At 41.5% G+C, this 14694-nt stretch overlaps 1 non-coding gene across 1 annotated transcript; it reads right to left on the reverse strand.

Annotated features, from left to right (window-relative positions):
* Positions 1-8224: 8224 nt before the first annotated feature.
* On the reverse strand, positions 8225-8331 carry LOC128095748 (U6 spliceosomal RNA). The gene has a single exon (XR_008213360.1). It is a non-coding gene; the product is annotated as a U6 spliceosomal RNA (small nuclear RNA).
* Between the last annotated feature and the right edge of the window lie 6363 nt (positions 8332-14694).

Consider the following 14694-nt stretch of genomic DNA (forward strand, 5'->3'; position numbering starts at 1 on the left):
GCTCTGGGTTTGATCCCTAGCAACACACATAGACAAAGTAAGATTTGTCAGGCATTGTGGGTCACACCTGTAACCCCAGCATTTAAGAAGCTAAACCAGGAGGATTACCCCAAGTTCAAGACCAGCCTAGCTACTCAGTGAGTTCTGGACCATCTGATACAGAGTAAGACCATGTATCAAATTAATGTGCACATGAGTATAATCCTAGCACTTTGGAGTCTGAAGCAGGACCATGAGTTTGTGGTCAGCTTGGGCCATATAGTGGGAACCTGTCTCAAAAAGAAAAAGAGGCCACTAATAGTCACACATAATCCCATCACTTGAGAGGTAGAAGTAGAGGATAAGGAGTTCAAGGCCAGCCTCAGCAACATGGTTGTGGTGGTTTGAAAGAAAATGGCCTCCAAAGGGAATGGCACTATTAGGAGGTGTGGCCTTGTTATAGTAGGTGTGGCCTAGTTGGAGGATGTATGTCACTGTGGGGGTGGGCTTTGAGGTCTCCTATGCTCAAGCTATACTCAGTGTCACAGTTTACTTCCTGTTGCCTTTGGGTCAAGATGTAGAACTCTCAGCTCCTTCTCCAGCACCATGTCTGGCTGTATGCTACTATGTTTCCCTCCATGATGATAATGGACTGAACCTCTGAACCTGTAAGCCACCTTATTAAATGTTTTTCTTTATAAGGTTGCTGTGGTCATGGTGTCTCTACAGCAATTGAAACCCTACTAGGACAATAGTGAATTTGAGGCTAGCCTGGACTATATGAAACCAAATCTCAAAAAAAAAAAAAAGAAAGAAACAAAAAAAAAAAAACAAAACAAGGAGGAGACTTTATTTCACTTTCACAGGGCATGTTCCTTTAAAAAAGAAAATCAGCCGGGCGGTGGTGTCGCACGCCTTTAATCCCAGCACTCGGGAGGCAGAGCCAGGCGGATCTCTGTGAGTTCGAGGCCAGCCTGGGCTACCAAGTGAGTTCCAGAGAGGCGCAAAGCTACACAGAGAAACCCTGTCTCGAAAAACCAAAAAATAAATAAATAAATAAATAAAATAAAATAAAAAAATAAAAAGAAAAAAGAAAATCACATACATACATACAAAAACTCCCCCACCCCACCCCACCGGAGCTGAGGACCGAACCCAGGGCCTTGCGCTTGCTAGGCAAGCGCTCTACCACTGAGCTAAATCCCCAACCCCAATGTAAAAACTTTTTAAGGGGAAATCTTGAATGCAGTCCCCTGCTATTACAAATTGAGTGTTGCAGAGCTGCTGAAATCATGGGGGTCAACACATCTGTAGTACAGTGGTAAGTCTCCCCTGCCAGGTAAGTACTATTATTATTATTATTACTATTACTATTACTATTATTTTATATTTCTTTCTGTGAGCATGTGTATATCTCTGTGTGTGCATGCCCAGATGTATGCAGGTGCTCACAGAGACCAAAAGTGCATCATATCCTCTGGAGCTAGCTAGAGTTACAGGAGGTTTTGAACCACCTGATGTGGGTGCTGAGAACCAAATTCAGATCCTCTTACCCAAAAAGGAGGTGGTATGGTTCTTGACCACTGAGCCATCTCTCCAGTTCAAATATCTTTTTTTAATTATTGTACAAAAAGCTTGTTGTTCTTCTTGTTGTTGTTCTGTTCCTTTACATGCAACTAACTTTAAAAATATAAAACCAGGCTGTGGAGATGGCTTACTGGGTAAGGTGCTTGTTGTATAAACTCAATGATCTGGTATGGTAATGTGCTTGTGAGCACCCCCATTCCCCCCCACACACACACACCTGTGCTGGGGAAGTGGAAGCAAGTGGATTCCTGGGGCTGATTAGCCAGCCAACCCAGCATACTTGGCAAGCTCCTGGCCAATGAGAGACCATGTCTCTAAACAAACAAACAGCCAGGCAGTGGGGGTAGTGGTGGTGCACACATTTAATCTCAGCACTCAGGAAGCAGAGGCAAGCAATCTTGTGAGTTCGAAGCCAGCCTGGTCTACAAAGCAAGTTCCAGAACAGCCAAGGCTACACAGAGGGACCCTGTATCGAAAAACTAAAACAAACAAACAAACCCCACAGTGGATGGCTCCTGAAGAATGACACCCAAGACTGATTTCTGGTCTACACACACACACACACACACACACACACACACACACACACACACACAGACAAGCAGGAGATAAAATATGTAATTCAGTGGTACAGCACATGCTTTGCTTGTGTGAAGACTTGAATTTGATCCTCAGCATCACAAAAATCAGTAAACTTATATAGGCTGCGTAGGATACACCTATAGCCTACATTAACCTCCCCCCCAGCCTTGTTGATCAGATCTGCCTGTTTGGTTAAGAAGACAAGCCTGAAACAGCAAAGTAATGCATGTTTGACAAAGTTCTTTTCAAAAGTAACTAGATCATTTCTCTTAACCACCCCACTATTTCTGTGGGAGCATAAGTGCATTACTAGCTTGAGAGAGAAAGCTTTGGTGTCTCGAGGCCTGGTGGAACAAGCCTGTAATCCCTGCTACTCAGGAGGCTCAGGAAGTGGGATTAGTTATTTAAGGCCTGTCCTGACTACAAAAAGAGTTCAAAGCCAGCCTTGACAACTTAGCCCATGTCTCAAAATAAAAAGTAAAGAGCTAAAGAGATGTATGGAGGTGCTTGCCACTTGCAGAATACTGGAGTTTATTTCAACACCCATGTCAGGCAGTTCACAACCACCTGAAACTCCAGGTTCAGGGGATCTAAAGCCCTCTTCTGGCATCTTCAAATACCTAAATACATGTGGTATACAGTCACACACACACACACACACACACACACACACACACACACACACACACACACACATAAAAGTAAAGAAAAATTATTTTTAAAAGAAGTAATATGAGAAGTAGGAATACAGCTCATTGGTAGAACACCCATCTAGTATGTGTAAGGCCATGAGTTCAATTCCTAATAATAAAGATAAAAGCCTTGGGCTTAATGGCAAGAATCCAAGGTCAGTCACTTAACAATTCACACTTAAGAAGATGAATTTTTCAGAACTACTTACATTTCCTATGAGGCTAAAATGTCATCTCAAAACTAAAACTAGAGACTGGGGGCATAGCTCAGTTGAGAGAGTGCTTGCTTAGCATCCATGAAGCTGTGGGTTCAAATCTCAACACTACATAAAACTAAACATGGTATGCAGCTATAATCCCAGCTCTCAGGAGCTGGGGGCAGGGGGATTAGGAAATTCAAAGTCATCCTTAACTATTTAGTGAGTTTGAGGCCAGCCTAAACTACAAAAAAAGTTAAAAAAAAAAAAAAAAAAAACTTCAAATACATTTATCAAGTGATTTTTTTAAAAATAGTAACTGAACTACCAAATAATCTAGTAATTCTACCTCTGGGTTTAGATTCAAAATAAAAGCTAGGTCTGGAAGAAATATTTATACACCCATGTTTACAGTCATGTTATTTAAAACAACTACAAAGTGGAAACAACACAAGGATACACGGATAGGTGAAGGAATAAACAAAATACAGTATTATTGTGAGTCTTTAAAAAAACGAAAAAGAAATTAAAGAGCTGGCAAATAAAGGTGCTTGCTGCTTGCTGCCAAACCTGACGACCTGAGTTCAATCCTCAGACTCCACATGGTGGAAGGTGCAAACCAACTTACACAAGTCATTCTCTGACCTCCACATGCATACCATGACATGCACACACATGTGCACACACATGTGCACACACACACAAATAGAGAAACGAAATTGCAGCACATGATACTATATAGGTGGATCTTTGGAACAATATGTTAGTAAAACCAATTGTGAAAGAAAAAAAAAAACATGATTCCATTTATATAGTTTCCTAAAGGAGTCAAATTCACAGAGACAGACTAGAGAACAGGAGTTGCTAAAGCTAGCGGAAGGAGGGCCGTGAGCTGTTCATTGGCACGTTTAAGTTTTGCAAGAGGAAGAGTTGTGGCAATTAGTTGTGCCACTTGCCACTGTGTGAGCGTGTAATACTTAACATGGCTGGCCTGTACACTTAAAAATCTTTCCAAGATTGAGGATGGAGGTCAGTGGTAGAGCACTTGCCTAGCACGCACAACTCCCAGCACCACAAAGCCACGTGCTACAGTATGTACCCATGGTCATGACTACAGAGAACGCTAAGGCAGGAAGACTTGAGTCCAGGATTTTGAGACCAGCCTGGGAAGCATAATGAAGCCCCCATCTCAAAATAATATTAAATATTAAGATTTTAGCCAGGGGACTGAAGAGATGGCTTAGTGGTTAAGAGCACTGACTGCTCTTCCAGAGGATCAGGGTTCAATTCCCAGTACCCACGTGGCACCTCAAAACTGTCCAGTTCCAAGGGATCTGACATCCTCACACAGGCATACATGAAAGCAAAGTCACCAATGCCTATAAAAAAAATTGTATATATATATATATATATATATATATATATATTAGCTGGGCAGTGATGGCACATGTTTTTAATCCCAGCACTTGGGAGGCAGAAGCAGGCAGTTCAAAGCTAGCCTGGTCTACAGAGTGAGTTCTAAGATATCCAGGACTACACAGAGAAACAATATTAAAAAGGGAAAGAGAAAAGAAAGATTTTATTTGTGTTTTGTTTTGTTTTAAGACAGGGTTTCTCTGTGTAGACCTGACTGTCCTGGAACTCACTCTGTAGACCAAGCTGGCCTTGAACTCAGAGATCCATCTGCCTCTGCCTCCCAAGTGATGGGATTAAAGACGTGGGCCACTACACCCAGTATGGTGTTATTTTTTATTGGTGAAATTATTAAGGCCACTCCACGTAGTTAAAAGGAGATTTATTTAATGGCGTAACTTACAAATTAAGGAATAGGTAGGTCGTGGAGTCTGGGGAAGGTGTATCACAGTCCAGCGGTGTTCTCTGGAGCTCTGCTCAGTCCACCTCTCCAGTCCAGGGTCCCGCAACAGAGAGAGCGCCCGCCGATCCAGATCTCGGGTCCCCCGGCGCCTCCCTTGGCCCCGCCTTGTAGGCGTGACAGTTGCCGAAGTCTCAATGGGGGTTGGAACTTCCAGATCAAAGCTGGAATGGCTACCCACTACATCTCCCCCTTTTTGTCTAAATAAGAAAGTTCTAACCTAATACAAGACTATATACAAAGGAATGGTTATCAAATATTGTCCAGGAATAATGAGGGATAATGACCTAGATAAGATGGAAGTACAACCAATGCAAACAATATCAAGCAAGAAACACATACTAAAGTCCAGAGAAGTATAGAGCATAGGTAAATGGCATGTTACAAAGATCCTTCCAAAAGGTGTCCTATCATAAAGAACCTGAATCTAATACTTAATATGTTCTATCTAGTAAGTTGTAACTATAACTGCTAGTCTTCAATCCCATCAAAGACCTGAGAAGGAATATAATGGTACCTGAGAAATGGTACATGGATGCAAACAACTTTCGGGAATCTTGCGAGAGTAGATTAATTACTATAATTTTTTATCCTGAATTTAGGTTACCCTGAAATGCTTTGAGGTTTCCAGATTGCAGTGTTTACCCAGCGGCTGTCCTACAAAACCAGACTTTGGTGTAGGCTAGAGAACCTGGATTTAAACTTTTGTCGTATACTTTTTTTGTTTTTTTTTTTTTGTTTGTTTGTTTTTTTTTGTTTTTTTTTTTTTAAAGATTTATTTATTATGTATACAGTGTTCTGCCTGCATGCCAGAAGAGGGCGCCAGATCTCATTACAGATGGTTGTGAGCCACCATGTGGTTGCTGGGAATTGAACTCAGGACCTCTGGAAGAGGAGATCACTGGAAGAACAGCCAGTGCTCTTAACCGCTGAGCCATCTCTCCAGCCCCCTTTTTTTGTTTTTTGGTAAGTTTTTTAGATAGCATACAAAGTAGTGTATTTTATTTATCATTTTCCTACAGAAATATCATATGTTGTTCTTATTAGCCCCCTCCTGTCCTTCCCTAGCCTCTTCCCTTCTTGCTAGTCCCTTCCTTCCCCAAATGATACGCCTTCTGCTTTCATGTGATGTATATTCAATTCTTCTCTCCTGTCCTCCCAAGTCCTTCCTCCACCACTCTCTGACCCCTTTGTACTTTCATGTTCTACATAGATATAGATATAGATATAGATATAGATATAGATATAGATATAGATATAGATTGCATATGAAAACAATTATACAATACTTGTCTTTCTGAGTCTGGTTTGCTTTGCTTAATATGATGATCTCATCCTATGTATTATCCTGCAAATGTTGTAATTTCTTCTTTACAGTGAATGCAATCCCATTGTATATATGTTCAAAAATTTTAATGACATCAGTCAGGTGGTGACACTCAGCTGATATGAGCACTCAAGAGATGTGAACAAAGGAGGGTCAGGGCTTCAAAGCCATTCTTAGCTACAGAGCCAGTTAGAAGGCCAGCATGGGCTGTATGAGATACTGTCTCAACACAAAGATAGAAGAGGTCTGGATCGATACAGTTCAGTGGTAGAGCACTTGCCTGGCATATGTTCCCAATAATCTGGGTTCCACTCACAGGACCCTACACACACACACACACACACACACACACACACACACACACACACACACACACACACGTTCTAGATCTGCTTGGAAAGGTTTAGCAATCCTTGTCTGGCATGCTTTAGTAGTGGCACTCCCTGGTGTCCAAAATAGGAAGTACAGTTGTTACTGAGAAATGATCCATGTCTGGCTGCTTAGCTTAGCTTCTCCAAACAGAATCCTCTCTGGTTCCAGAATTGCTTCTTGATGTTTTTATTTGATTATATATATGTATGTATGTGTTTCTGTATATATGCCAAATGTGTGTGATTGTCTGCAGAGGCCAAAAGGGGAATCAGATCCCCTGAAGCTGGATTATGGAACTGGATTATAGAAAGTTGTGAGCCACCCAGGGTGGGTGATGAGAACTGAACTCTGGTCCCCTGAAAGAGCAGTAAATGTTCTTAACTACTAAGCCATCTCCAGCCCCTGAATCTTTTTCTTAAAAATACATTTGTGTGTGTGTACTTACCCTTACCCATAGGAGCTATGGTATACCTGGACGGTCAGAAAACAGCTTTTGGGAGTCAGTTCTCTCCTCCTGTGTGGGTCCTGGGGATTGAACTCACTATGTAGACCAGATTGGCCTTAAACTCATGGATATCCTCCTGCCTCTGCCTCCAAGCTCCACTTCTTTTATTCTTTTTTTTAAGGTTTATTTATTTTATTTTATATGCATGAGTCTTCTGCTTGCCTGAATGTGTGTGCACTGAGTTCATACCTGGTCCTGCCCATAGAAGCCAGAAGAGGGCATCAGATCTCCTGACCTGGAGTTGCAGATGGTTGTGAGATGCCATTTGGGAACTGAACCCAGGTCCTCTGGGAGAGCAGAGCAATAGCTCTTAACCACTGAGCCATCTCTCCAGCCACCCAACCCCACTTCTTTTTGTTTGTTTGCTTGTTCTTTGTTTTTTGAGACAGAGTTTCTCTGTGTAGCCCTGGTTGGAACTTGCTCTGTAGACCAGGCTGGCCTCAGAATCTTTTTTTTTTTTTAAGATTTATTTAATTATTATGTATATAATGTTTTGCCTACATGTATCCCTGCAGGCCAGAAGAGGGCACCAGATCTCATTATAGGTGGTTGTGAGCCACCATATGGTTGTTGGCAATTGAACTCAGGACCTCTGGAAGAGCAGCCAGTGCTCTTAACCACTGGGTCATCTCTCCAGCCCCCATTTCTTGAATCTTACTGTGACTCTTCATTCATTCACTCAACATTACTGAGCATCTATTCAAAATAACCACTTCCTACTCTGTATAAGAAGAGGTAATTCAGCCGGGCGGTGGTGGCGCACGCCTTTAATCCCAGCACTCGGGAGGCAGAGCCAGGCGGATCTCTGTGAGTTCGAGGCCAGCCTGGGCTACCAAGTGAGTTCCAGGAGAGGCGCAAAGCTACACAGAGAAACCCTGTCTCGAAAAACCAAAAAAAAAAAAAAGAGAGAGATAATTCATAATTCAGTAATGTCTTGAGAAGGAATTGTACAAGTGTAGGTGAGGAAGCATAAAAAAGTAATCGCCTAGAAGCAGCCAATGAGGCTGTGCAGAGGCGCAGTTTGGGAGGGCAAGAAGCAAGCGGGCTGCTTCAGACTGCCTACATTCATATCTGAGCTCTGGTGTGTGAGTTTTTTTTTGTTTTTGTTTTTTTAATATGAAATGCTTCACGAATTCGCATTTCATCCTTACGCATGGGCCATGCTAATCTTCTCTGTAGCATTCATATTTTTGTGTATGTGCTGCCAAAGCGAGCACTGGTGTGTGACTTCTAAGCAAGTCACTTAGCCTGCCTGGCCTTGATCTCCCTCTGGCCTTAGCTTTTCCTCTGAAAAAGGAAGGGTTCCATAGAGCTCAGATGAGCTAAAGCTGTACGGGAGCTCCCACCTGAAATCTCAGTACTTGAAAGGCTGATAGAGCAGAATGGCTATCAGTTCAAGACCAACATGTCCTATAGAGTGAATTCCAGGCCAGCCTGGTCACAGAGTAAGGCTCTGTCTAAAAAAAGTAGATGATTTAATGTATATAAAGCAATCAGAATAGTGTCTAGCATAATACGCTCAATAAATATTGACTTTATAAAGAACATCAGAGCCATTAAAAAATTACACCAAGATCAACTACGTATGTTAGGTATTATAATGTACTCAATGATCCCGGTACTCAGGAGGTAGAGGCAAGAGGATAAGGAGTTCAAGGTCATCCTTAGCTACAGAATGAATAGGAGGCCAGTCCTGGGCTACATGAAACCCAGTCTCGGAAACAAAACAACAAAATGGACTAAATTTACAGGTATCAAATCATCCTAATGATAATGTTGAGAACAGATTGAAGAAGTAGAAGCTAGACCGGGGAGGTAGCCAGGCAGACGTGCACAGAAAACCCAGCTCACCTTGTCACACTTGAATTTAATTATTGTTTACGTGTATGAGTGTTTTGCCTGCATGTGTGTCTATGCACTACCTGTGTGCCTGGTACCTGTGACCTGTGGAGGCCAGAAGAGGGCATCTGACCCCTGAAGCTGGAGTTACAGGTGGTTTTGAGCCACCTTGTAGGTTCTGGGAACCAAACCTGAGGCCTCTGCAGGTGCAGTAAGGACACTGAGTCATCTCTCCTCACCATCTTATTAGATGGGTGAACTTGAACAGAACCTGAGGAATAGGTATGATTGAGCAATACTGGAGTAATAGAAAGGATCTAGATTTGTGATGTATTGGGAGTTCAGGTAAGGCATCAAGATTGATCATGATTAATTAATGGCTGTGACTTTGGAAAACACTTTTTAAATTTTTTAAAGATTAAATTGTGGTGGAGTGTTTTTTTTTGTTGTTGTTGTTTGTTTTTTGTTGTTGTTGTTTGTTTGGTTTTTTTTTTTTTTTTTGGTTTTTTGTTTTTGTTTTTGTTTTTGAGCCGAGACCATCCTTCATTTGTTATATAGCCAAAAAATGAATCGGTCTCCCTGGTTCCACCTCCTAAACACTTACTTGTATGTGCCATCATGCCCAGCTGGTAGGCACTATTGTAGGCTAGAGATTATGTTAAACACACTGCATCCAATTATCCCTTCAACTAGTAGTCACTGAGCCAGACAATGCGAATACAGCACTAGGTAAAATAAACATAAGTTACTGCCCCGTTGAGCATGGGGCAGAATTAACACCCAGAGTAATCTGATGATGTCACATAATTCTGATTCATTTTATAAAGGTTTAAATTAAGACTCTGCTAAGTCCTATTTTCCTACATGGAGGCTGTGTTTTTAATCTATAAAATGAAGGGAGATATTGCCTGCCTCAGGGAATTCTTACATAGATTTAAAAAGTGTGACACATATCTAAGTTATGCTAAAATTGTAACCTTTTCAGGGACGCATAGAAAGTAAATGACAAAGATGAAAATTAGAGGAGACAGGGCATGGTGGCACTCACATTTGATCCTGACACTTGGGCTACAGAAGGTGGGTCTCTGCACAAAAACAGAGAGAGAGAGAGAGAGAGACAGAGACAGAGACAGAGACAGAGACAGAGAGACAGACAGAGACACACAGAGAGAGACAGAGAGAGAGAGAGAGAGAGAGAGAGAGAGAGAGAGAGAGAGAAAGAGAGGAAAGAAGGAGGAGGAGGAGGAGACAGGGAATACTGAATTATTTGGACATCTATACAGTTGAATTGTTCCTGAAGAAGAGGAATTTCTCAAAAAGGGATTATGCCAGGTGGGTACCACCCATCTGAAAAATGCAAAGGTGTTCTGTCAGAGAAACAGGATGACTATTGTTCTAGCTGCCTGGAAGGAAGGAGTCTCCTGGAGAACCGGGCATGATCATTGTACCCACTCCCTCCATCTACTGCGTTCCTCAAGAGAGTCAAAAAACTGTGACCTGAGCTTTGTTTGTCACTTCCCTTGTTACTTCCCTCTGCTGTGTCCCGTCCTTGCTATCAAAGCCCACAAAACAGGACAAGGAATTTGTCTTTAGCAAGATGGATAAAGAAAAGGAATGAAGAGACTGTCTACTTCTCAGGCAGGCTGAGAAAGGCCAAGGGATCAAGAGGAGCGTAGAGAAAGCTGAGTTCCCTGAAGCCACATCAGGGATGAAGGAGAATTTAGATTTCAGGTTAGCCAGTAGGGGTAAAGTAGTTAGCCAGTAGACTAAAGCTCAGAACACCCTGCCGGCCACTGGTAAACCACAGGAGTTGGAGTTTACTGGGGACTAGGGGTGGGAAGACCTGTTTGGGAAACCAGCAGAGCTCAGGTGAGATCATCCAGGATATTTTTCTTCCCCTGTCTCTGGACCCTTCAATTTGAGGGGTACTAAAGTCAACTCTAGCATTTTGACTTAAGAAATAGAGAAAGTGGTTGTGGTGGGGGGCTTGAAAATGTCACTGGTGTATGGAAATCAATGCTTACTTGATGTACCAATGGCCAATTTGCCATTCCACAAGTATACTTTACTTCATCTGCACAATCCATCAAGACATTTGTCATTCACATCTTAAATGAAACAAGCTGGGTGGTGGTGATGCATGCCTTTAATCCCAGTACTCCAGAGGCAGAGGCAGGCAGAGCTCTATGAGTTCAAGGCCAGCCTGGTCTACAGAACGAGTTCCAGGACAGCCAGGGCTATACAGAGAAACCCTGTCTCAACTAACTAACTAACTAACTAACTAACTAACTAACTAACTAAATAAATAAATAAATAAATAAATAAATGAAACAATGACTCAGAAAGTAAATCTGTGGTGTACTCTTACAATACTCTGATTTGTGTAATACTTGTTGAAGATTTCTCTCTCTCTTTCTGAAGCAGGATTTCACTATGTAGCCTTAGCTGTCCTGAAACTCTCTAAGTTAGACCAAGTTAGCCTCCAACTTAGATATCTGCCTGCTTAAGATGTCTTTTATTAGTTTATTATTGTTGGTATTATTATTATTATTATTATTATTATTATTATTATTTTGGTTTTTTGAGACAGGGTTTCTCTGTGTAGCTTTGGAGCCTGTCCTTGAACTCACTCTGTGGACCAGGATGGCCTTGAACTCACAGAGATCTGCCTGCCTCTGCCTCCTGAGTATTGGGATTAAAGGTGTGTACCACCACTACCTGACTTATTATTTTATTTTAGATTTATTTTTTACTTTACATGTACGAATGTGTTTGCCTGCATGTGCACCATGTATATGCCTGGTACCTTCAGAGTTCAAAAACAGCATTAGATCCCCTGGAATTGGAGTTAGAAATGGTTGTGAGAACCTGGGTCCTCTGCAAGGGCAACAAGTACTCTTAACTGCTAAGCTGTAATGGGTCTTTCTCTGTCCCACCAGTCAGCTCCCAAATAACAACACAGAGACTTAATATTAATTATGAAAGCTCAGCCTTAGCTTAGGCTTGTCCTACTAGCTCTTATAACTTAAATTAACCCATTTATATTAATCTACATTTTGCCTCATGGCTTTTTACCTTATCTCCATACTGCTCATCCTGCTTCCTCTGTGTGACTCACTTCTCCTGAGTTGCCTAGATTCCTCCTCCTCTTTCTCTCTCTACCTGGAAGTCCCGCCTATACCTCCTGCCTAGCTATTGGCCATTCAGCACTTTATTAAACCAATCATAGCAATATATCTTCAAACAGTGTAAAAATATCCCACAACATTTCCCCCTTTTTGTCTAAATAAAAAGGAAAGGTTTTTAATTCTAACATAATAAAACTATATACAATAAGAATAATTATCAGAGCCGGGCGGTGGTGGCGCACGCCTTTAATCCCAGCACTCGGGAGGCAGAGCCAGGCGGATCTCTGTGAGTTCGAGGCCAGCCTGGACTACCAAGTGAGTTCCAGGAAAGGCGCAAAGCTACACAGAGAAACCCTGTCTCGAAAAACCAAAAAAAAAAAAAAAAAAAAAAAAAAAAAGAATAATTATCAGGTAAGAATTACATTCACAATGTCCATTAGTATTGTCAAATTCAAAAGAAAATTATCTATCCTAACTTGGTGAGTCCAAAGTTTTATACCTGATTTACTTTCTATCCTAACTTGTATAACCAACCAAAAACTATCTTTTTAGACTTCAAAACATGTTTTTAGATAAATAATTTAAGCTTTTATGTCTCTCAACCTTATATACTTTATACCTCTTTTGTGAGTTTCTTTTCTGAATTTGGTAACAAGGACAACTGTAACTATAACTATCAAGTCTTTAGTCCCATCAAAGACCCAAGAAGGATATACTATTATCTGACTAAACAGGAATACAGAGCAATCAACTTCTAAAACTAAGAAATTACACAGACATCTGCCTGACTGAACAGTCACCCCAGGGTTCCTCTGCAACATTGGGGCATCCATCTTTGGCCTACAGGTCTAGAATATCTGACAGACTTTTATGTGAAGCAGGAATTTGGAAGAACTGTTCTCCCTTGTCTTGGCAGAGTTCAGCAGTTGCTTTCTTTTGTGTCCTGCTTGTCCAATTTGGACAGTATACTGCCAGCAGTTGAGAAAAGGGCAGTTTCATGTCCAAATAGCTAGCTTGCCACATTGAAAGCAAACTCCAAGCCGGGCGGTGGTGGCGCACACCTTTAATCCCAGCACTCGGGAGGCAGAGCCAGGCGGATCTCTGTGAGTTCTGAGTTCGAGGCCAGCCTGGGCTACCAAGTGAGTTCCAGGAAAGGCGCAAAACTACACAGAGAAACCCTGTCTCGAAAAACCAAAAAAAAAAAAAAAAAAAAAAAAAAAAGCAAACTCCATATGGAGATTCTTTGATGCCCATCATCCTTTTTTGAAGTGAATTGGTGCTGCCAGGAACAGACATGTCTCACATTATAAAAAGCCATAAGTTATTAAAACATCTTAAATGCTATATTCTATAGGTCTCTAAAGTGTTTGAAAACCACCTATCTATCTAAAATATATCTCTGTTTAACCTTGAAAATATACCTAACATAGCTACAAATTTGACCACTATAGATGACTAATGACTAACCTATATTTCTTAATTATACATTACATTTTTAAATGAGCTGCATAGGTACAAAACCTTAAGCAAGCGTAGAAACATATATACAGTATGTTCTAACAAAAATAACTTTAAATTTGTATCAATATACAAAAATCCATACCAATGTAAACTATTTGAGATTAATAGTTGTTTTTTAGTTTAAAGTAGATTCAAAAATCTACCCTTTTTTTTTTTTTTTTTTTTTTTTGGTTTTTCGAGACAGGGTTTCTCTGTGTAGCTTTGCGCCTTTCCTGGGACTCACTTGGTAGCCCAGGCTGGCCTCGAACTCACAGAGATCCGCCAGCCTCTGCCTCCCGAGTGCTGGGATTAAAGGCGTGTGCCGCCGCCGCCGCCGCCGCCGCCGCCGCCGCCGCCGCCGCCGCCGCCACCACCACCCTGAACGCGCCCGATCTCGTCTGATCTCGGAATCTACCCTTTTATTCTATCCTTTCCATATTCCACCCTTTTCTTTTTTAAGAAAGAGATTTTTGAATCCAACCTTCCTTACATAGTTTCCTCCCTTACCATGACCAGTAACAACTTGTAACCAACTCCCCTAAATGATGACAAACATTCATAACCCATCAAACAACCAAAAACCACCCACGCCACCTTTCGGGAATGTGGCTGTCATATTCTTAAAACTTCCAGTTGTCTGGGGGCAATGGCATCTTCAGGGGACCCTGAGAAAATTGGGATAATGGTCAAATCCTGGGAGAGCTAGCTGTATTATTTTTTGTTTAGTCTCTGTGTGATGGGCAAGTGTAGAGCTTGAAATCTTGGCTGGGTAGTCTATGAGGCTGGATCATCTCAGCTAGCAGCTTTGAAGTTGTTCAGGATGCAGAATTTTGAGGAAACTGCAACAGAGACATTCTGAGAGGCTGGGTCATCTGTGCTATTTGTCTTCATTGTTATCTGGTCCTTTTTTTGAAAATACATAAACTTTTAAAGATAACATATATATCTGTATTAACACAAGTATGGAATGTGTGGTTTGCACAAGTCAGGTAAAGATGGGCTTTTTTGTTGTTGTTGTTGTTCTATGTTTGAGCAGGTAAAAGGCATCTGTCAACTTTAGAAGTCCATTTGTACTGTATATCCAAACCTCTGTCCATGCCATATGAAAGGATG

This window comes from Peromyscus californicus, unplaced genomic scaffold (assembly GCF_007827085.1).
Source record: "Peromyscus californicus insignis strain IS unplaced genomic scaffold, ASM782708v3 Scaffold_4__1_contigs__length_199733344, whole genome shotgun sequence".
Taxonomy (NCBI): domain Eukaryota; kingdom Metazoa; phylum Chordata; class Mammalia; order Rodentia; family Cricetidae; genus Peromyscus; species Peromyscus californicus.